This window comes from Papio anubis, chromosome 2 (genome assembly GCF_008728515.1).
Source record: "Papio anubis isolate 15944 chromosome 2, Panubis1.0, whole genome shotgun sequence".
Taxonomy (NCBI): Eukaryota; Metazoa; Chordata; class Mammalia; order Primates; family Cercopithecidae; genus Papio; species Papio anubis.
In genome coordinates this window covers 125934129-125959334 of record NC_044977.1, presented here as the reverse complement: position 1 = coordinate 125959334, position 25206 = coordinate 125934129, and the positions used below count along the sequence as shown (strand labels likewise).

At 35.6% G+C, this 25206-nt stretch overlaps 1 long non-coding RNA gene across 1 annotated transcript in view; it reads left to right on the top strand.

Annotated features, from left to right (window-relative positions):
- Positions 1-24741, top strand: part of LOC103882213 — a 325635-nt gene extending 300894 nt beyond the window's left edge. Inside the window, exons 6-7 of the long non-coding RNA XR_004182239.1 lie at positions 7369-7431; positions 24356-24741. This is a non-coding gene — a long non-coding RNA (uncharacterized LOC103882213). The remainder of the gene's footprint in view (positions 1-7368; positions 7432-24355) is intronic.
- Positions 24742-25206: the final 465 nt, after the last annotated feature.

The following is a 25206-nucleotide window of genomic DNA, read 5'->3' as shown; positions in this document are numbered from 1 at the left end:
TTTCTCATAGTTATTTTGTCTCTGGGTTATATTGTTTTTTGTAGATCTGAGTTAAATTCATCATTTGGGAAGAGAATATTACCTAGAAAGATTAAAGCAGCACCTTAAGCCATTGAGAGATACTGTAATAGTACTAAGACAAAATATTTTAAAAGATGAAAGTTCCTATAAAGTAAAATTGTACCTACAGTCAGGATAGAGTGAGAATTGTGCTTCCAGGAATTACTGTATAAACATTAGTTGAAAAGGATTTCCCTGTGGTTTAGCATTATTATATTACATGAAATATGAAGCTTTTACATTTTCTTTGGAGTCATCTGTCATTGGCCATGTTATACCAAGAATTTGAGGATATTGTGTTCTAAGGGTGTTAGTTGTTCCTTGGACCCACTTTTCTACCTTGTGGGACTCATTGAGTATCAAATCATTCTTGCAGATTTTTCTAACATAAAAAAAAAAAAAAACACTGCTTTTAAAGACTTCAGGTTATTTCATTATCTTCCTTGAGTATCTGAAACATTCTAACCCATTTGAATGATGCTAACTTTGAACATGAGTCAGTCTTCTTTAAAAATCCACTTGTAATAATTTCTTGTGACTCTCCACCGACTGAATACAACAAGTTTAGTGAAAAACATTTAGTTCTAGAATTTTACGGTGCTAAACTGAATCACTCAGTATTGGATATATTTAGTAGAAGAAAGGACTAAAGACTATAATCCAGGAAAAATATGTCATTCGAAGACAGGACATGAAAATCCTATGGTTATTAGAATTTACTACCTATATACAGTTTTCCCTCACGGAGTGGTAAAGACCTCCAGCAGGATTCTGCCATGCTATTTTTATTTCCAATTGAAATGTCATAAATAATATTATTCATCTAAGTATTCCTGTATTCATATATATTATTAAATTTAAAATATATATGTCTCAAACCCCAGAGACAATAAAAGGATAGATACAGAGTTTTGGTTTTTAGAGGTCCATTATAAAAATGTCATCCTTAATTTCATTTCCACTAATGCACATATTCAGTCCAAACTTCTGATGGGTCGATGAGTTTACAAGAAGGCCTCTCTATTAGAGATAACTTTAGTCATGTTTTTGATAGAATGTCGCTAGGAAATTACTATAGTTATAGGTTTCACTGGCTGTAGGGATGCCTGTGTATGTTATTTCTTTTTGTGTATGCGGTCTGAAAATTTTGCTTACATTGTTGACATTTTTCAGTTCTGCCATACAAATCCTTGATGCAACGTTTCATAATTGGTTTTCATCATTTTTAGGATGCCTTGTGGTTGTTTTCAGAACTGGTGACAACAGCTACACAATGTATCTTTGCATAAGAATACTCTTGTATAATAAGTTATATATTTTTTAGAGAAATTTCATGTATCTGCCTTACAAACTTTCTCATTCATTCATTTTCTTTCTTCTTAGTATGTTCCATAAAGCAAATTTCTAACATTATTATAATCAAAATAATTATTGAAATAATAAATACTTTCACATATCATAAAGATTATCTTACTCTGCAGCTACAAAATATGTAGCTCATTAATATTTAAACAATCACAATTTTCTATTAACATTATAGCAATTTTTCTACTACTAGATTAGGAATTAGCTATTTTATGTAAAATGTCTTTGTAAGGCAAAACAATAGTATTGTATATACTTTTCTAAATATTGTCAAGTTTGATTTTGCTTAAATTTAAGAGTACATGTGACACTTTGTTTGAAGAATAAGTTGGTTTTAAGTTTATACCAAACAAAAGAATGTCTTTTGTTTTGCAAAATCTGAAACTTTGATCTTTCTAATTGTGACTTCTTATAAATATGTTTTATATAAATATTCTATGAATTGGTTATTAACAAGGTAAAGAAAGATATGTAAGCTGATTCTTAAACATTAATTTGCTGAAGATAAACTTTTTTAAAATTGTGTTTTCACTCATACGTGGGAATTGAACAATGAGATCACTTGGACACAGGAAGGGGAATATCACACATCAGGGCCTATTGTGGGGAGGGCGAAGAGGGGAGGGATAGCATTAGGAGATATACCTAATGTAAATGACGAGTTAATGGGTGCAGCACACCAACATGGCACATGTATACATATGTAACAAACCTGCACATTGTGCACATGTGCCCTAGAACTTAAAGTATATAAAAAAAAATTTAACACATGTTATCAAAAAGGAGCTGAAATATCTCAGGCATAAAAGACATCTCTGGAGGTCATTATTCTGTTTCCAGAAAGTACTACAACTAAATTATCTCTGACAGATTGATATATTTTCTGCATTTATAGCTCTCTGGAGAGAGGTTCTATATATTTAACAATTCTCACTGTGAGGGATATTTTAAGTATTTCAAATTTAAAGTGCTTGTGTTTCAGATTCAGATTATTATTATATTATCAACATTATTTTGGTTCTGGCTTCAGTAAAAAGGTGAAAAACATTTTTCCATCTTCTGATAATATTTCATATTTATAAAATTATTATTAAGTTACACCTCAGCTTTTTTCATTTATGTTTTAAATCCTTTTATTATCATGATCATCTTTGACTGTTTATCAGAAATGGTTCTCTTTTGCACATTGACTACTATTTTATAGATCACATACAAGTTAATATAAATCATGCCTGTAAATTTCAGCCTGCTTATTTTTTATCATCTAGTCAGATATCAACTAGATATATTGTTACCAAGTTTGGAGAGCCTTGGGATAAGCTAGTTTGAAAACTGGCTGTTAGCATCCCTCAGTTGTGTTTTAGGAGCTGAGGACACCCTTAAAAAAGGGAGGCAGTTATATTTCATGAGCATTAAAAATAAAGTTAAATTGTCATAAAATTAGTGAATATGTTTGGAACAGTGTGAATTACGTATGTGCTACATGAAGTATACAGAATTCATTTGAAGTATGAAGTCTGGCCTTACCTCAAAAGGCAGTCATTCAATTAAGCAGTTAAACATGAGCCACTGTAAGAAGTTTGTTTGATACTTAGAGAGAGAAAGGCAATGTGTATTAAAATTCCACGACCATTATCTCAGGAGTGTTGTGTTATTATTGGCTGGGGGCCTGCTGGAAAGCTAGAAATGTATCTAAAATGTGGCAGGTGGTTAATTAGGGCATATGATTACATATATAAATTTGTTAAAGCGTTCACTTATGGTAAACTATACCTCAATTAAAAAAAATATGCATAAAGAAAATAAATAATGACTGGAAATATGAGCCTCTAAAATCAAAGTTACAATAGCAGATATTCAAATTTGCAGAGCTGATTGTCAACCGGACTGATTGCAATAGAATCAAGTCTCACTAGCTCATTGGAAGTAGGATTTGTTAAGGAAATGATGGTTAATGATTTTTCAGCATAATAACAGCCCAGTTAATGTGTAGGCGCAAGTGTGTATCCATTGGTGTATGTTTTTACATGCATATTTTATTGTAAAATTAATATGTTTATTGAAAACAAGAAAGAACAGAAAATATGAAATTAAGAAAAGATGAACATAATTCAGTTCAAAATTATATTCAACAATGCATTATTTCAAATTTTTTTATCTTAATCCATTTGCTTGAAAGCATTGATATATGCTCCAAATTTCTTCCCAGATTCCACTTGGGGAAATATTTAGTATATTGGATTATGAAATAATTTATCTGTATCTATATTATTAGTAAAGTTCTTAAAATTTACAGCCTGTTACTGTCTATGTGATTAATGATGTTGTTCACATGATTAAAATCCAAAGATAAAATATGATTATATTTTAGGGGTGAAAGTTAGGAAGCAAAATAGCATATTAATACATTTAACTAAAGTATTCATTTGGATAATCAAGGTCAAATACTTCAAAAATAATAATTTTAAAGTGAGTACTTTCAAAAAATAAATTAGTGAAAATGATTTACTTTGTTTCTTAAAAAGAATTATTGAAAAAAATTCTACCATCAACAAATAGTTGTTCTATGCCTAGTTTGTTTTTATCACTGAATAAGACTGAGCCCTTGACCTCAAATTTTTTCCTGCATCACCATTCGCTGTTAGGTTTACCTATACAAACCTTTATTTATTCAACATATATAAAATAATTAGTATGCAGTAGATGTTATTCTAAGTACTTGGTAGATACGAACAAATTTAATAATCAAAACAACTCTAAGAGGTAATTAGTACTATTATCTCCATTTTATTACTCAGGAAACCAAAGCACAAAGAGAGAGAGAAAATAAAGAGAAAGAAAGAAAGAAGAAAAAGGAAGAAATACAAAGACAGACAGAAAGACAGAAAGAAAGACAGAAAGAAAGACAGAGAGAAAGAAAGAAAGAAAGAAAGAAAGAAAGAAAGAAAGAAAGAAAGAAAGAAAGAAAGAAAGAAAGAGAAAGAAAAGAAAGAGAGAAAGAAAGAAAAGAAAGAGAGAGAGAGAAAGAAAGGAAGGAAGGAAGGAAGGAAGGAAGGAAGGAAGGAAGGAAGGAAGGAAGGAAGGAAGGAAGGAAGGAAGGAAGGAAGGAAGGGAGGGAGGGAGGGAGGGAGGGAAATGAAAAAAGAAAAAAAGGAAGGAAGGAAGGAAAAGAAGCACATAGGAAGTGGTATGTAGACCTGCCATTTCAATCTATACCTTTGCCTCCTGTGCTTCTATACCTCCTGAGTTTAATATATACTTCTTTATTTATACAGTTTTAATATATAAATGCTAATCTTTCTTTGATATAATTTTATCATAGATAAAATTAGCTTGCTTTCAAAATATTCTGGTACACAATTTTATAAGTTCACCTCTAGATCATGAGTAACCCTCAACCTACCATCTCCTCTTTTTGGACATGTTTGGTATTTGTATCCCTCTGTTTCTTGGTTTCTAAATATCTCTTCTTTTATTCAAGTGTTACCTTTCCTACAACAGAACCCTTTTCTTAAAAAGAAAGAATTATGAGTTAATGTAATGTATAAAATAGAGACATTAGATGAAGAAGGACAAAATAAATATTCTCCGAAAAGTTATTTGAGGTGGCTTAGTGAAGTTGAAAAAGCATAGTTGTTGGTATCACATAGAAATAAATGTACCTTTGGGCAAATCTATAAACCTCCCTAAACTAGCTTTTACAAACAAAATTGTGTCCATTATAGGAATTGAAGCTAACAATTTCACAAAATCAAGGGCAGTAAATTAATGGACCTCAGAATCTAAGGCACGGGTCGGAGGAAACCAAAGCACAAAGAGAGAGACAGAAAGAGAGAGAGAGAGAGAGAGAAAGGAAAAAGAAAGAAAAGAAGGATGGAGAGGGAAGGAGGAGGGAGGAGGAGGGATGGCGGGAGGAGGGAGGGGAGGAGGAGGGAGGAGGTGAGGAAGGGGAGGGAAGGAGGAAGGAAGGAAGGAAGGAAGGAAGGGAAGGAAGGAAGGAAGGAAGGAAGGAAGGGGAAGGAAGGGTGAGGAAAGGAAGGGAAAGGAAGAGAGAAAGGAGGGAGGGAGGGAAGAAAGGAAGGAATGATTAGAGGAAACTCAGAGGTTATTCTCTCTGTATCTCTAGTTTCCATTTTATTGATTCTGCTTTCTCCAGACAGGCTTCCTTTGTATATCATCTTGCATGATAAAGTGCAGAGAGCTCCCTCAGAGAAATGCAGTTAAAAAGCCGATAGATACCACCATACACCTAAAAGAACTGTGAACAGATGACAGAAAAACAAAACAAAGCAAAACAGAACTTGAGAATTTGAATTGCTGGTGAGGATATTGAGCAAGTGGAACTCCTATACTTTGCTGGAAGGAATGGAAAGTGGTACAGGAAATTTGGAAAAGAGTTTGACTGTTGTATATAAAATTAAATACATACTTACGTTACAAACTAGGAATCTCATTCCTAGATGTCTTCCTAAGAAAATTACAAACATGTTCATACAATGACTTATGCACTAATGTTCACAGTAGCTTTTTTCATAATAACCCCAAACAAAAACCAATGTAAACATTCACCTACAGGTGAATGGATAAATAGAAATAAATCTATGCAATAATACATATTACTTAACAATGAAAAGGAAATCACTACTGATATGTGAAACACAGTGGACTGAGTAATGCCCTCCCTTCTTTGCAAAGATGTCCATGTCTTAATCCCTAGAACCTGTGATGTTACCTTATCTGGAAAATTAAAAGTTGTAGATGTGATTAATGATTTTTAGCTGGGTACATCATCCTGGATTATCTGGGTGGGCCTGATGTAATCACAGGGGTTCTTATAAGAGGGAGGCAGGAAATCAGAGAGACGAAAAAGGTGTGGAGAAATATGTGACAACAGAAACAATGATAACAATGATTAAAATGACATAACCAGGAGCCAAGGAATGCTACAAGCATCTGAAATCTGAAGGGAGCAAGTAATGGATACTCCCCTGGAGCCTCCAGAAGAAACCAGCCTCCTGACACCTTGATTTCAGCAAAAGTATTTTAAATTTCTGACCAAGAACTGTAAAAAATATATATAAATAAATTTGTGTTGTTTTATGCCAGTAATTTTGTGATATTTTGTTACAACAGCAATAGGAAATTAATATATCCAACAATGCAGATGAATCTCCAAAGCATCATGCTAAGTGAAAGAGAACTTGTTGCTGGATAAAATGAAATTGCGTGTTGTATTTTGCATATGCACATAGAAGTACTCATTCCGACAAAATCGAATCCAAGTTAAAAAGTAAAATATCTACCATGTTTTTCCCCCCTCAACTACGATTATCCCTGCCTTCTACTTTTATTTTAAACTTCATTTCCAAAATTTATGTACCAATTTTTCATTCTGCAGTTAAATGTTGTATTGAATCTCGTAGTAAGAGAATGTCACCTATATTTGAGATTTATTTTATTCTCTTTCCCTCTTTCTGCTCAGACTTTACATCTTTAAACATCTTTCTTCTCTAGTAATTTTTTACCCCATTGGCTTAGTATGATTTCTCAGTTTGCTAATGCACAAAGAAAACCCATTGAGGTTTAAAACTATTATCTTAGCAATTTATTTTTTTCTAAAAAATAAGAAACAGATTTGTACTTAAAATATTTACTATAAGGATTGACACTGGTGCTTGTTCTTGGGCCATTTATTGGATAATCAAGCATCATGACCTTGGGGAACAAGGAAGGTAGCCTGCCAGCGTATTCCACAATCAAAAAGAGTTGATTTGCTTTCATCAGATTTTGCCCATTAAAGAGATTTATAGATTTCATAATCTTAAATAGCATAAAAAATTCCAATACTTAGTAATGAGATAGATCAAGACTATGACAGTCATCTGAACACACAGATGTTTGCTGGTAAAAATGAATCAAAAATTTTTTTTTTCTTTTTTTCAGTTCACAGACAAGATGCTAATTTACAAATGGGAATGTTTCCTACCTGCTTATATTTCTATTACAGTAAGTGTTTTATTTTGTTATATAATAACTAGAATATTTTTGCCAAAAAGTAAACACAATCAGTCTCTTCAAAGTAAAAGTGAAGTTTTGACAGTGAGTGCAAAAGTAACGATTTGTTGAAAAAAAGTTGTGTTATACAGAATTTCAAATACATAAGTCTAGAAACTTTTCTAATACTTTGTAATGTTTTGGAAAAAATTCAAGCATATCACTTATTAAAAGGTACATAAAGTTAAATTTAAATAGCACACAAACTAACCTTAGTTTTGGGGATTTCCTAAATTGTTTTAAAATAATCTAAAAGAAAATGTTAAGTGGGCTTTTAAAGTATATTACATAAAAATATTTAACCCATTACTGTGCAAGAACAACTGACTGAAATAAATGAGGATTTAAATTTTCTAGTAAAATATCTGTAGATATTTGTATAGTTATTGGTTGGGATTTAGAAAAAGTGGTGTGATCCTTTAAAGTTTCTCTCTTTATGAAGCTCTAAGATAGATTTTGTACATTTTCAAAGTATAAAAATAATTATTTAGAAATTTCTAAATTATCTTAAATGCCTAACAACAGCAGCAAATCTAAAAGAATTTCAGGAAGACACTAATAATAATTAACACCTCTAGGTATCCTTAGTTTCTACTTTGGAAATATCACTTTGATGCTCTCAGTCTATTATTTTATTACTATTTATGGTTTGGTTTTTTTTTGTATTTATAAACAACACTATTATAAAGTTGTATATTACTTTAAAAACCCGTCAATATGCATGGCACTAAGCTAATACATGATGTAAATTTACACTAAATAATCTAGTTTTCTTATGAGATTTATGTGTAAATCTTGTATCTTTTTTATCCTAACAGTTCCTAGAGTGGACAGTTTAGAAAAATAGAAATATGTTTAGAAAAATAGAAAATTTTCTCCTGGGTGCAGTTGGTCATGCCTTGTAAACCCAACAGTTTGGGAGGCTGAGGTGGAAGATCATTTGAGTCCAGGAGTTCGAGACCAGCCTGAGCAACATACTGAGACCCCGTTTCTAAAAACAAAGCAAAACAAAACAACAAACAAAAGAATTAGCTGGGCATTGTGGCACACATCTGTAATCCCATCTACTTGGGAGGCTGAGGTGAGATGATTGCTTGAGCAGTGAGGTTGCAGTGAGCCGAGATTGCACCACTGCACTCCAGCCTGGGTGACAGGGCAAGACCTTGTCTCAAAAAGAATTTTTTTAAAAAAAAAGGAAAATAGAAGATATTGGAAAGCCGATTAGGATGAAAATACTTGTTTATATTTCTCCAATAATCCTCCCACCTTTTGGGGTATATTGTTTTTCTCTCAGTTATAAACTCTGCTGGGGAATCTTATACTGTTGAATTAATCTGTAGTATGTTTGTTTATAGGGAGTGAAAAAGACGTAGGCATTCAATCAGGGTTGTATCAATGTATTTTATGAAATGACTAGAGTTTAAAAAGAAGATTAGCCAATGATTTTCTGCTGAAAATAGGTAGAAATTTGTCTAATTCATACCAGATGACTTTATAGATAGTCTCTAACTCCTTGTTCTCAAACATTGACATTCTGTTTGTCTTGGTAACCAGCTCCTCTTTTATTTGTGTTTAGTTTCAGTAATTGTGCTTGTATCTTCTTGTAAAACAAATCTCATTTGATTACTAGACCAAATCAGCCTATTTGTGTACAGAACCCCAAGGGACTAGAATTTAATCCCATGAGTACTTAACATTCTTGTGAGTCAGGAGCAAAGCTAAAGTAAATTGATGATCAGAGGCACCAATGCCTAAATTCGTGGGTAGAGCTGACAGATACACTCTTCGTTCTATTAAAAGCTTGTAGACACATTTTTCCCCAATAACCTCCAAGAGGGAACACAATTTAAAATGCCAATAGAAGCATTTTGAACCATTAGAAAGAATGAATTTATGATCTATATTAATTCTTAAAAATCATAAATTTAAATGAATGATGCTCAGTTGGAATTTCTACTTCTTTGGCTTACTGTGATACAAAAAGACAGTATCATTGTCTCTATGGCCTCTTCACTGCACAGTCTCATTTGTGTGCTTTTGATTTTTCTTTCTCAACTTCTCCAGCTATTGTCTGTAACAGCACAAGTTGTCTTATTAGCAAATCTTCACTTGCAGTTTTATATTGTGCTTGGATTTTTCTGTAGGTCTACATTCATATTTATTCAATCTGTTTTCTCTCTCGAATTAGCAAAAAAGTCAGAACCATTGATGGCCCAATAGAAACAGTATTGTAGAGTTGGCATTTACTACCCATAAGGAAAGGAACCAAAGTAAACAGTGGCCATAAATTCAAATAGGCCAAAGTAAGGAAAAGCAAAGCCAGAATAAGCCAGTAAGAGGTAAAGTCAGGATAATAGGAAACCTATGTATGGGAAGAGCTAAAATAGATGAAAGGAGGTAAGTTTGGAAGCGTTCCATGAGCTTACAGGCAATTAAGTCTGGAATAATTTTATGCCGTATCTATAAACAATGTTTGATGTAATGAAACCAATTCAGGGAAGTTTAATATTTATTTTAAATTGGATTTCATAATACTCTTGAGAATTGCTTTTTAAAATCAGGTTGGAAGTCAAAGACGGTTCCTTTTGTTTACATATTTTTTAAATGATATACAATCATTAATATGTTAATATATAACATGCTGTTACCTGCTTCAGCTATTTCCCAGAAGTACATACAGATGTTTAGTGGTAGGGCTACTCCTCTTCACAGTTAATTGAATTGTAGTAGCTTTGTGCAATTCCAAATGCTCCTTTGTTCTCTTGGGATTGGTTTGCTGTGGCATTGCTAGGTGGATATAAAAATAGCCTCTTGTCTTTCTGATTTTAAATGTCTGTGGGCTTTCCCTTCCACCGTTTAGTAATTAATGTCTCAGGGTAGTGTTAACTGTAATTTCAAACCACAGGAATATATTGGTTAATGCCGTAAGGGCTGCATCCTTTTCCAGGTATCCTACCCAGAATTTGGGATTTATGTGATTCTACTTTGAATTCCCGGATCTATATCTCAGTCCTGAATCTCCTGAACTAGATGTTCCTAGGACTCTGTATTTGGCTGGTAATTTGATTTTTATGATTACACCAGTTTAACTTTAGGACTGCCAACTGCTTTCCCAAGGGTCTCAGCTTGTCTGATTTTCTACTGTATTAACAAGTATGATGGCAATGACAAATGGCTGAATTCCCAAATGAACTAGCATAAGCAAAATTGAAGAGAAGTAGTGTTTCCATAGCTGGAGCTTTCATCCACACCGCTGAACCCCACTTCTGCCTTCCCAGGTTTTCATTTTTCTCTGTAGTTCTTTGTTTACATCTTGCAGATAGGGTTTCTTTACTTTGGGGTAAAGTTGAGTATTGTCAGCATCGCATTCAAGTTTGCCCGTTCAGGATCTTAGGAGGAAGCAGAAGAAAGCTGCTCTCCAACAGCACCTAAAAATTGATTCCAGTAGAGGACTGTGGCTTCTGGGTCATGCGATCACAGATGGGCTATTTACTGAATCTGAAAAGTCTGACTTATGTAAACATTCCTGTTGTAACAAGATAAGACTGCTGATATCAGAAGATGGATATGGGAGAACTTTTCAAGCAAATAAAAACCAGTATGCTTATCTGTCCCTAGAATATTTTTTTCTTTCTAAATTGTATTATTGAATAACATATTCCCCTAGGTTTCATGATTTTTCTACCTCTGCTTAAGTGACTGGTCATAATGTACCAATCTTTTTCTGGGGGCTAAATCAATAATCAGAGAACTGCATCTAGGATGTCACTGAAAAATTAGTAGAATGAAAATTTTAACACCTGAGTCCCAGTACCAATTTGTTAGAAACTCAATATAAGACCTTGGACAAGTCACCTGAGCTGTTTATGAGTCAGTTTTTTCATCTTTAAAATAGTGGTAATAAAGTTACTATCCTTAGGGTCAATTTGAGGGCTAACTTAGATAATACATATTAATCCTTCAGAATAGTTATTGACATACAGTATAATTATATAAGTATTAGTTTTAATAATAATATTGTAATGATTAATATCTATAGGACTATGTTTTCATATCTGTAAAATTAGGGATATACTTTAGATGAGAGTCTTACAAAAGCCTATATGACTCCATTAGTTTTCATATGGCTATAAAGATCTTCCCTGAGACTGGGTAACTTATAAAGAGAAGAGGTTTAATTGACTTACAGTTATGCATGGCTGGGGATGCCTCAGGAAAGTTACAATTATGGCAGAAGGGGAAGAAGGCATGTCTTACACGGTAGCAGGCGAGAGAGTGTGTAAAGGAGGAACTGTCAAACACTTATAAAACCATCAGATCTCATGAGAACTCACTCACTATCATGAAAACAGTATGCGGGAACTGCCCCCATGATCCAATCATTTCCCACCAGGGCCTTTCCTTAACATATGGGGATTATGGAGATTACAATTCAAGATGAGATTTTGGTGGGGACATAGAGCCAAACCATATCATTCCACCAGGCCCCTTCCAAATCTCACATTCTTTTTACATTTCAAAACCAATCATGCTTTCCCAACAGTCCCTCAAAGTCATAACTCATTCTAGCACTAACCCAAAAGTCCAAGTCCAAAGTTTCATCTGATATAAGGCAGGTCCATTCCACCTAGGAGCCCATAAAATCGAAAGCAAGCAAATTACTTCTCAGATACAATGGGAATACAGGCATTGGGAAAATGCTCCCATTCCAAATGGGAGAAACTGAACTGGCCAAAACAAAGGGACTACAGGTCCCAGGAGGTCTAAAATCTAGCAGAATAGTCATTAAATTTTAAAGCTCTGAAATAATCTCCTTTGACTCTATATCTCATATTCAGGGCACACTGATACAAGAGGTGGGCTTCCACGGCATGGGCAGCTCCATTCTTGTGACTTTGCAGGCCACACACCCCTTTCCCCACTGGCTGCTTTCATGTTCAGTGTTTAGTGTCCGTGGCTTTTCCAGGTGCACAATCCAAGCTGTTGGTGGATCTACCGTTCTGGGGTCTGGTGGGTGGTAGCCCTCTTTTCACAGCTCCACTAGGCAGTGCCCCAGTGGGGACTCTGCATGGGGGCTCAAACCCCACATTTCTCTTCCACACTGCCATAGCAGAGGCTCTCCATGAGGGCTCTCCCATTTCTGTAGATTTCTACCTGGATATCCAGACATTGCCATAAATTCTCTGAAATCTAGGCAGAGGTTTCCAAAGCACGATTCTTGACTTCTGTGCACCTCTAGGCTCAATACCACATGGAAGCCTCCAAGGCTTGGGGCTTGAACCTTCTGAAACAATGGCCCAAGCTGTACGTTGGACCATTTTAGCCATGGCTGGAGGTGGAGTGGCTGGGATGCAGGGTACCAAGTCCTGAGGCTGCACACAGCAGCAGGGCCCTGGGCCCGACCCATGAAACCATTTTTAAACCCTAGGCCTCTGGGCCAGTGATGGGAGGGGCTGCCATCAAGATCTCTGACATGCCCTAGAGACATTTTCCCTATATTCCTGGTGATTAACATGTGGTTCCTCATTACTTATGTACATTTCAGAAGCTGGCTTCAATTTATTTTCTGAAAATGGGTTTTTCTTTTCTATCACATCATCACTCTGAAAATTTTCTGAACTTTTACCCTCTGCTTCCCTTTCAAACATAAGTTCCAATTTCTGAGCATCTCTTTCAAGTTAAAATTTCATAGATCTCTAGGGAAGGGTCTGTCTCTTTGCTAAAGAATACCAAGAGTGACATTTGCTACAGTTCCCAAGAAGTTCCTTATCGCCATCTGAAACCACCTCAGCCTGGACTTCATTGTCCACATCATTAACAGCATTTTGGTGAAAACTATTCAACAAGTCTCTAGGAATTTTCAAACTTTCCCACATCTGTCTTCTTCTGTGCCTTTCAAACTGTTCCAACCTCTCTCTGACTGTTACCCAGTTCCAAAGTAACTTCCACATTTGCAGGTTACCTTTACAGCAATGCCCCACTCCTGGTAACAATTTCCTGTGTTAATCTTTTTCCACACTGTTGTAAAGAACTTCCCTGAGACTGGGTAATTTATTTAAAAAGGAGATTTAATTGACTCACAGTTCCACATGGCTGGGGAAGCCTCAGGAAACTTATAATCATAGCAGAAGGGGAAGCAGGCACATTTTACATAGTGACAGGTGAGAGAGAGTGTGTGAAAGAGGAACTGTCAAACATTTATAAAACCATCAGATCCCATGAGAACTCACTCACTACCATGAGAACAGCTTGGGGGAAACCATCCTCATGATCCACTTACCTCCTACAATGTCTCCTAGATATATAAATAATTTATGGAACAGAATCTGAGGAAAGGGCATGCTTAAGGTAAGTACAAATAAGGGCCTGTGGCTCATCTGCAGGTAGAAGTGGCTACTCAGTCTCACCAGTTGACTCTTGGTGTGAATGTAGTGCATTCTTATCAAATCTTTCTGATTTTTTTCAGAAAAACAGGTCAGAATTTTTATGTTAAATGTTCCAATTTCAAATTTTGAATTATTTTTAACATTAAACACTATGCAGATCAGCTGGGCATGGTGGTTCACATCTGTAATCCCAGCACTTTGGGATGCCGAGGCGGGTGGATCACCTGACGTCAGGAGACCAGCCTGACGAATACGGTGAAACCTTATGTCTATTAAAAATACAAAATTAGCCAAGCATGGTGGCAGCCCTGTAATCCCAGCTACTCGGGAGGCTAGGGCAGGAGAATCGCTTGAACCCAGGAGGCAGAGTTTGCAGTGAGCCAAGATCAGACCATTGCACTCCAGCCTTGATAACAAGAGCAAAATCCCATCTAAAAAGCAAGACAAAAAACAAAAACACCCATCACTCTACAGGTCAAACATTGCATGTTAGAGTAAATCAATAGCAAAATCCTTCCTAATTTTACATAACCACAGGTAAGAATCTTGTCATCTTTTTGATTTGTTTTCCACTGAATTGTTTCATTCTGACCAGTGAACAATTTTTGTGTAAACACTTGCCTAGCATTTGAAAAGCTGAAAATCAATCTAAAGATCATCTAAAGCTTATACAGATTTTTCCTACTCTTATCTGACAGAATCCTGACCCTATTGTGCCATCCCTGTTTAAAAGTTGACGCACTTTCACATTTTTTTGTGTGTTTTTCTAGTTTTGTTTTGTTCTGCTTTTTTATATTTTTTTTGAAGACACCTTTAATCAGAAGTCATCAGAAGGTTATTTTGAGTCATGACAGATGTACCGATTAAACTCTAAGAAAAATCTTGCAAAAGTAGTTTCTTTCAATTAGTAAGGACAATGGAATTCAAAAACTTAATTTTTCTAATCACAGAGGTGAGACAAACATAAAAATCCTGGCAAATTCTACAAATAAAGTAAGATGAAAAAAATCTAAGGAGGAAGGAGGGAAGGTAGATAAAAATAAATTATTGCTTATTTTGAAGTCCTCAAATATGTTGATTTATCAATGAATTCATCCACTTAATTTCATATTTATGGTATAAATTTTCATGATCTCTATTCTTCACTCAAGAGGCCTAAATTTATAATTGTATTAGTTTGCTCTCATGCTGCTGATAAATATATACCTAAGACTGGGTAATTTATAAAGAAAAATATATCTTTTTAATTATACTTTAAGTTCTAGGGTACATGTGCACAACGTGCAGGTTCATGTGCCATGTTGGTTTGCTGCACCCATTAACTCTTCATTTACATTAGGTATATCTCCTAATGCTATTCCTTCCCTCTCCCCCCACCTCATGACAGGCAACAGGATGTGATGTTCCCCTTCCTGTGTCCAAGTGTTCTCATTCTTCAATTCCCACCTATGAGTGAGAACATGTGGTGTTTGGTTTTTTGTCCTTGCAATAGTTTTTTGAAAATGATAGTTTCCAGCTGCATCCATGTCCCTACAAGGGACATGAACTCATACTTTTTGATAGCTGCATGGTATTCCATGGTTTATATGTGCCAAATTTTCTTAATCCAGTCTATCATTGATGGACATTTGGGTTGGTTCCAAGTCTTTGCTATTGTAAAAAGTGCTGCAATAAACACACGTGTGCATGTGTCTTTATAGCAGCATGATTTATAATCCTTTGGGTATATACCCAGTAATGGGATGGCTGGGTCAAATGGTATTTCTAGTTCTAGATCCTTGAGGAATCACCACAGTGTCTTCCACAATGGTTGAACTAGTTTACAGTCCCACCAACAGTATAAAAGCATTCCTATTTCTCCACATCCTCTCCAGCACCTGTTGTTTCCTGACTTTTTAATGATCACCATTCTCACTGGTGTGAGAAGATGTCTTGTTGGGGTTTTGATTTGCATTTCTCTGATGGCCAGTGATGATGAGCATTTTTTCATGTGTCTGTTGGCTGCATAAATGTCTTCTTTTGAGAAATCTCTGTTCATATCCTTTGCCCACTTTTTGATGTAGTTGTTTTTTCTTGTAAATTTGTTTGAGTTCTTTGTAGATTCTGGATATTAGCTCTTTGTCAGATGAGTAGATTGAAAAAATTTCTCTCATTCTGTAGGTTGCCTTTTCACTCTGATGGTAGTTTCTTTTGCTGTGCAGAAGCTCTTTAGTTTAATTAGATCCCACTTGTCAATTTTGGCTTTTGTTGCCATTGCTTTTGGTAATTTAGACATAAAGTCCTTACCCATACCTATGTCCTGAATGGTATTGCCTAGGTTTTCTTCTAGGGTTTTTATGGTTTTAGGTCTAATATTTAAGTCTTTAATCCATCTTGAATTAATTTTTGTATAAGATATCAGGAAGGGATCCAGTTTCAGCTTTCTACATATGGCTAAACAGTTTTCCCAGCACTATTTATTAAATAGGGATTCCCTTCCCCATTTCTTGTTTTTGTCAGGTTTGTCAAAGATCAGATGGTTGCAGATGTGTGGTATTATTTCTGAGGGCTCTGTTCTGTTCCATTGGTCTATATCTCTGTTTTGGTACCAGTACCATGCTGTTTTGGTTGCTGTAGCCTTGTAGTATACTTTGAAGCCAAGTAGCATGATGCCTCAAGCTTTGTTCTTTTGACTTAGGATTGACATGATTGTATATTTAGAAAACCTCATCGTCTCAGCCCAAAATCTCCTTAAGCTGATAAGCAACTTCAGCAAAGTCTTGGGATACAAAATCAATGTGCAAAAATCACAAGCATTCTTATACACCAATAACAGACAGAGAGCGAAATCATGAGTGAACTCATATTCACAATTGCTTCAAAGAGAATAAAATACCTAAGAATCCAACTTACAAGGGATGTGAAGGACCTCTTCAAGGAGAACTACAAACCACTGCTCAATGAAATAAAAGAGGACACAAACAAATGGAAGAACATTCCATGCTCATGGATAGGAAGAAGCACAATCATGAAAATGGCCATACTGCCCAAGGTAATTTATAGATTCATTGCCATCCCCATCAAGCTACCAATGACTTTCTTCACAGACTTGGAAAAAAACTACTTTAACGTTCATATGGAACCAAAAAAGAGTCCTCATTGCCAAGTCAAGAAAAATTAATTTAGTGGACTCTCAGTTCCACATGTCTGGAGAGGCCTCATGGTCATGGCAGAAAATAAAAAAAACATGTCTTACATAGCAGCAGGCAAGAAGGGAATGAGGGTGAAGTGAAAGGGGTTTCCCCTTATTTAACCATCTTATCTCATGAGACTTATTGACTATCATGAGAACAGTATGGAGGAAACCACCCCCATGTTTCTATTGTCTCCCACTGGGTCCCTCCCGCAACACATGAGAATTATGGGAGCTATGATTCGAGATGAGATTTGTGTGGGGACACAGCCAAAACATATCAGTAATTCAAGAAATTCCCACTAGGTACTGCAAGTACTGTAAGTTCTTTTTGTCAGTCAAATACATCACCACATCAATTTTGATTATTGAGAATATAATTATTTAACTATAATGAGATACTGTTTTACCTAGGTCAGATGACTAACATTAAAAGTGTTGACATCAAATTTTGTATGTAGAATGTCTTTAAGTGTCATAAATTGTTGGTAGAAATTTAAATGAATTAAGTATTTTGCTGCTTTGTATTTCCTTTTAAACATATGTGTAAGTTATGATCTAGCAATTTCAGTCCTATTTATGTACCCAAGATAAATGTAAACATATGTGTACAAGAAGACAAGTACCAAAAGGTTCACAGAAGCTGTTCTTCATTATAGCCCCAAACTGGCAACAACCTAAATGTCTGTCAACCGATAAATAGATTTTTTTAAATGCCACCTATCTTTACAATGGAATATTATTCACTAATAAAAAGGAATGATTTAATATATAGCATGACCTACAAGAATCTCAGAAACCTTATATTAAATGAAAGAAGCCATTAACCAAAAATTGCATATTGCATGGTGCCTTTACATGAAGTTCAAGAAGGAAAACATATCTGTAATAATAGAAGGGAGAAAAGTGGTTATGTAGGAGTGTGGAGGTTGACTGGAAGAGGGTTAGCCCTCTGGAATGACAAAAATTTTCTTTTTCTTCATTGGGATAGTGGTTTCACAGGTATGTACATTGGATTGTGCACAGGATCTATTCATTTAACTGTAGGTAAAATAAATTTGTGAATTTACAAACATCTGTCTTATATTTGCATGATAATTAGCAAAAATTTTTCTGTCGAATTTTTAGTAAAGTCACCATATTATTGTAATGGTTAATTTTGTGTATCAGCTTAACTGAACCATAGGGGTGGTCATTCAGTTGGCCAAACATTATTCTGTACGTGTCTGCAAGGGTATTCCTGGAAGAGATTAATATTTGAATGAGTAGACTGAGTAAAGTGGATTGCCTTCCCTAATTTGGGTGGGCCTCATCCAACCAACTGAAGACCTAATAAAACAAAATGGTTGAGTGAGAGGAAACACCTCCTGTCTGATTGCTTTAGCTGGGACATTGATATTTTCTGGCCTTTGAACTCAGACTCAGAGTTTGGTTTTGTTTAATCGAATTTTGATCAGCTATACACCATTAATAGCATGAAAGATTGTATTTCATATCTTCATTTCAGGAAATTAGTTACTTAGTCTCATCTCCTGTCACTCACCCTGTGTTCTGGAGGCATTAGCTCACTTTTCAAGCTAATTTCCTCTGTATAACTCTCTTTTACCTTGCTTTAAGTATTTTATTCTTAGAATTAAGCCTCATTTATTTAATTAACGCTCAGCTACACAATTCTCAACATCATTTTCTTTACAATTATCATCAATAACTTCATCATTATCAGAGAGACAGTTCAGATAAGTGGTTAATAGCATAGACTTTGCATCCAAAATTATTAGCTGTTTGACCTTAGTTAAGCCCTTTGTATCTCAGTTTAAATCACTGTAGAAATAGCACCTATCACATATTGTTGTCAGCATAAGATGACTTAACAGATTTCAAATAACTAAAAAAGGAATTTGTCTGAACATAACAAACAAAATGACATAATCATTATAAAAAACAAAACTCTGTATATTGATACATTGTCTTTAGTACCATCACTAAGCACGTGCATTTGTTATAGGCTTTCATGATTCTACGGGAAAAAAAGAAAAAGATAAAGAAGTAGCAAACATTGTTGATTTATAAAACTTAACATTCACACATAAACCACAAGATTAATTAAATTAATATTGTAAAAAGTATATTGCATATGAAGTAAAATATAAAGTGTTGAAAAACATCAATTTAGTATTACCTAAAATTTATACATTCTCTTAGAACCTAATAATTTAGATCAAAAAGAGATGTATCTAAAAATGTCAAATTTTTTGTTGTTATAAATCTAATTTGCCTGACAATTAGTATTCTTTCAGCTATCTTTTTTTTAAAAAAATACAAGAACTAAACAGTAGAGTAAAGATTAGTTAAATTAGGGAAGAGTAAAGTTTTTTTTCAGATCATTAGAACCAGAAATATGATTAAAATGAAGGAATAATTGTCTGATCTTGCCTGTGATGGCTGTTACCTTAATTTTAAACTTAAAAATACATGACTCAAAAATAATGTTGCTGATATCTTGGGCTGTATTTTCTTCCACTGTATTCACAAAACCATAATTTTGTTTTTACCTCTAACTTACTTTCCTCAGGAGGCTATCAATAGAATCCACTCTCTGGGCAAATTAATGAACTTGAGGGAAAAAAGACAAATAATTTTTTAAATAAAAAAATAGATTTCCTCTCTCATTAAAGTCCAATATCTTAAGCTGTGCAATACTCTGAGACTCTGTGCCCACCATACTCCCTTTTTTCTTTGCAATTTATTATCTCTCTCTTAAAGGATTTCCATCAGCATGCAAATATTCCCTCTTTAAAAAATTAATTTCCTTTAACTTATATATCTTTGATCTGCTGCTGTATTTCTTAGTTCCCTTCAACAGAAAACTTTCTTAAATGTCATCTACTTTTGCTGTGCAGACACTCTTTAGTTTAATTAGATCCCATTTTTCTATTTTGGCGTTTGTTGCCATTGCTTTTGGTGTTTTTGTCATGAAGGCTTTGCCCATGCCTATGTGCTGAATGATACACAAGAAGAGAAAACCAAACACTGCATGTTTTCACTCATAAGTGGGAGTTCAACAATGAGAACACATGGACACAGAGGGGGAACATCACACACTGGGGCCTGTCAGGGGTCGAGATCTAGGGGAGGGGTAGCATTAGGAGAAATACCGAATATAAATGACAAATTGATGGGTGCAGCAAACCAATATGATACATGTGACATATTGGCACTTATGTAACAAACCTGCCCATTGTGCACATATACCCCAGAACTTAAATTATAATTTAAAAAATAAGTCATCTATAGTCATTATTCTTATAATCGCAGATGATTCTTGCCCTTCCTTTTTACTCTTCCCCATGCTGTTTTCATTATTTTCCATTGGTCAGGCTAGGGTTGTAAGTGATCTCTAACAGCTGGGAAATTCAGCACTCATTCTAATAGGCTCACCTTACTAGCTATCTTAATGGAATCCAATACTGTTGACCTTACCTGATCTACTTTGTTAGTTGTAGCAGATTATATTTTCCAAAGATGACTGCACCAACATATTCCAACAAAGTAATATTGAGAGATGGAGATCTATGTTTCTTCCATTGATTGATGGATCTTTGTTTCCTCTCCTCAGCTTCTTTGGACCTTTTAAATTGCATTATCGCATAAAATGTGGTGGACTCAATGTTGTAGGGCCTATAAGACTAAGTAATGAAGGCTGATATGTACCCACCTGACTCTGTCTCGGGATCATACAACTCGGGAGCCTAAACAGATATGTAATAAGTACAGCTACCCTAAAGCCACCATTCTGGAGTGATTACATGGAAATACTACTTAGTGATAGAGAGGAGGATTTAGAAACTCCAGCTGGCCCAACTTCGAAGTGTGAATCTTCACAACACAGGCACCAGGCACTTGAGGGGAAGTTTCTATATGATTTCAGCCTGTTGCCTTCAAGTTATCCCATCTTACACTTAGAGCAGAGTAAAGTAAGAGCCTGGCTCAAATGCTGATTCACAGAAAAATATTTATTTTTAAATGACCTAAGTTTTGGAGTGTTTGTACTACAGAGTCATAGTAGTTAAAACACTTGTCTTGGCTTCTACAATAGTAGGCATTTTGGATAGCCCCTACTTCCACTGGTTTCCCTTTCTTGTTCTTTTCCACTGACTCCTATTTCTGTGCCCAGTCTTCTAATATTAGCATGTTTCAGGATCCTGGGCTACCCATTAGGTTCTACATCAATTATCTAAATTGCTTTATTTCATCATTACCCATGGCATTTACATGGGTAACAAAAGTTATCCCCTTCTACTCCACCACCCTGTACTTCTATCCCTGACATCTCCTCTTGAATCCTAGAATTCTAGGAACATAAAACATAATGGCCTACTTAACATCTCCACTTGAATATTAAATAAAGAATTCAAACTTAACACATACAATGCCGAGCTCTTGATCTCATCTCCTTGTAAAACAGACTTAAAACTTGTTTCTTCCCTAGCCTTCTTCATTTCAGTGAATAGAATTACAATTCACACAGTTTCTCAAGTGCAAAATTTAGAAGTAATTTTTGATTACTCTCTTTCTCTCAATTGCTGCATCTAATTTATTTCCACTGATTGAAGCTCTACAACATTATCTCCAATCTTGTCTCCGTTTCTATTTCTTCTCTCCATTCAAGTTGCCGTTATCTCTTTCCTAAACTTTGGCAATAGCCTCTTTAGTGATATCCTCAATTTCCATCTTGATACACATTAATCTATCTTCCACATAGAAACCAGAGGAATCTTTTACAACAAAAATCAGATCACATTACTAATCTAGCTCAAAGCCATCTGATGTCTTTTCATTTGAGCAAATTTTATTTTCCAAAGAAGACTTAAAGTCTCCCATCCTACATTTACTTCTGTGAATGTAACTTGATATCCCTACCACTGGAAGGTAGGAGTCTATGTCCCCTCCCTGTAAATATGGATGGCCCTATGATTCCAGTGGAAGTGACATTACAGGTAATGAAATTAGTTAAAGTCATACCTGATCCCCTTAGGACACTGTCTAACCCAGTCTCCATGTCTGAATAAATTCATGTAACCTATGGAGAGGCCCATATGGAGAGATCTGGCGCCTCCAGTTTCAGCTAAGTTTTCAGGCTATAGCCAGTATTAATTTGCCAGCCAAGAAAGTCAGCCATCTTGACAGGTGGAACAAAGGTGGGCTTTCCTCACCATACTTGGTCAAGTTGCAGAATTATGAGCAAAGGAAATTTTTGTTTTTCTTCTAAGTCACTAGGTTTTGGGATTTTTTTTTAATCCAGTAACAGATAACTGATATAAATTTTGGTACTGGAAAGTGGGGTGTTGCTATACAGACCCTTAAACATGTAGCATTGGCTTTGAGATAGGCCATTGATGGAAGCCAGAAAAGCTTTGGAAAAGTGTTACCAGAAGCCTAAAGAATATTGAGAAAGCTGTTTCTGGCAGCTCAAGGAAAGTAGGAAAATGTGATTGGAAGATGTTTAGTAGCAATGGAAACTTTGACAACACTATTACCTCAAGTAGCAGGCAAAATGGGAAATACAGAAATGAACATGACGATCAAACTAAGGAAATTTTCAAGCAGAAAATTGGAAGTGTCACCTGGATTCTTTTCACTGCCTATGATAAAATGTCAGAGAGAGAGGAATGAGCTAAAAATTAAGTCTTAAATATAAAATATTCAGAACTTTCTTAGTTGGAAAATAAATCAGTTTATCTTTCTTACTCTTTCTAGATTGCAAATGAAGGACTGGCTTAAGGGAGAAAATCAATTATACTGTACAACTCACACTTAAGACCTCAGAGAGATCTAAGATGATTCTTTATATAATTTTTCAAACCACCCCTCTAAGGAGCATAACAATGTGTTTTAAGTGTCTCCCCCCATGATACAATAAGGCTTATAAGGATCTAAAGGATGGTGTCCCAAGGCAATCTCATGGCAAGGTCAAGAAAGAGAATGGCCTGTCTTGACAAGATTTGTGGTTTTGGCTTTTGTCTGATGGAATGAATTGTACACAAATACACAGAAATCCCACAAATATTAAAATAATTGTATCAACTTATAAGAAGAAGGGAAAGAAACAGCACAAAATGGAATATTGCTAAGCCCCCTTTACAAGTAGGAAATAGGTGTAAAAAGGCCTAGGAAAATGGAAGGTGGACTCAGGGCAGAATGAGGAGATATTGGAGTGCAGCAAAGAGCCATAGAGAACAATTTCCAGGGAGTAGGACTGAACTCTAATCAAAGAATTGGCAGCATGTGCCTGGCATTTCAGGATTGATATGGACAAGTGACTACTGTATTCCTTCCCATTCCCCACCCTTTTGTGTAGGAGTGTCTACAGCAGTTTTCCAATGCCTGTCCCACCACTTTATTTTGGGTATTTGGAGAACGAGAAAAAATATTTTTTTAGGTGAGATGTGTGACATGAATCACATTGTAAAAAAGAGTGCTCATTGAGCTGTAATTGAGGAATTGCACTCAAGGGAAATTACTTTTTACCTAAATTGGATTAATATGATAAGATTTTGAACTTTGAGCTTATGTAATTATGAAGTGAGACCTTTAGTCTTGGGGGAATGACTGTATTTTACATGTGAGAGGTATATAAATCACTGTGGCCTGAAGATAGACTATGGCAGATTGTAGTTTTCAGAGATTTCCTGTCACATTTGTTTTTTATTCATTATTTTTCTCTTTCTTTCTACTCTCTTTCCTCTCTTCCTCTCCTTCCTTCCTTCCTTCCTTCCTTCCTTCCTTCCTTCCTTCCTTCCTGCCTGCCTTCCTGCCTGCCTTCCTTCCTTCCTTCCTTCCTTCCTTCCTTCCTTCCTTCCTTCCTTCCTTCTTTCCTATCTTTCTTTCTGACGGGGTCTCACTCTGTTTCCTGGGCTGGAGTGCAGTGGCACATTCATAGCTCACTGTGGCTCAAACTTCTGAGTGCAAACAATCCTCCTACCTCAGCCTCTCAAGTAGCTTGGACCACAGGCATGCATCCACTCCTGGCTGATTTTTTAATTTTTATTTTTGTAGAGACAGGGTCTCACTTTGTTGCTCAGACTGATCTTGAATTCCCAGCTTCAAGAAATCCTGATGCCTCAGCCTCTAAAAGTACTGGGATTGCAGGTGTGAGCCACCATGCCCAGCTACTTTCTTTTTCTTACAATATGACTTTGAAGGTCTTCCCATCAAGACGTATTCCTTTCCCTTGAATATGGGAAGGTTGTGATTATTAATGCTCTATGACTTTTGAGAGTAGGCCATGAAGCATTGTACATTTTCCTTGTTCATTTAGGATGCTTGCTCTTAATACCTAGCAACTATGCTTGTACAAGTCCAAGAGACCTGTTGTGGGGAGGCTCACGTGAAGAAGAATGTAGGTGCCTGGACTACAGCTTGATTGAGCTGTCATCTGATAACCCATAAGAACTTGATAGCCTTGTGAGTAAACCATCTTGAATCTTTCAGGGCCCAGTTGAAACACTTCAGCTGATGTTGCATGGATAATTGCAAATTTTTGAGCAAAATAAATTAATATAGTTTTTTGTTTTAATTAAACAATATTGTTTGAGACAAGATCTCACTTTGTCACCCAGGTGGGAGGGCAGCGGCACACTCACAGATCACTGTAGCCTCAAATTCCTAAGCACAGGAGTTCCTACCACCTCAGCCTCCCCACTAGCTGAGACCACAGCATGTATCACTGTGTCTGGCTAATTTTTTAATTTTTTTGTAGAAACGGAGTCTTGCTACATTGCCCAGGCTAGCCTCAAGTGATCCTCTTGCCTCAGTCTCCCAAATTGTTGGGATTACAAGTGTGAGGCACTGAACTCAGCCAAATATGGTTTTTTAAGCTACTAAGTTTTGGACTGGTTTGCTTCCCAGCAATATATGATTGATAAAACACTGAATATAGAATAAAATTAACCTCTTATGTTGTCCTATTAGGCTCTGTGAGGTTTAGTTTCTACCAACACCCTAGCGCCATGTCATACCATTCTTCACTCTGCTTACTTTGTTTCACTGACTTTTCTCCTATTTTGTAAAACTAGCTAGTTCTTATCTTCAGGCATTGTCATTGTCACTCCCTGCTGAGAATATTGTTTGTCCAAATCTCATAATTCAGACTCAAAAATAGAGTGTCTG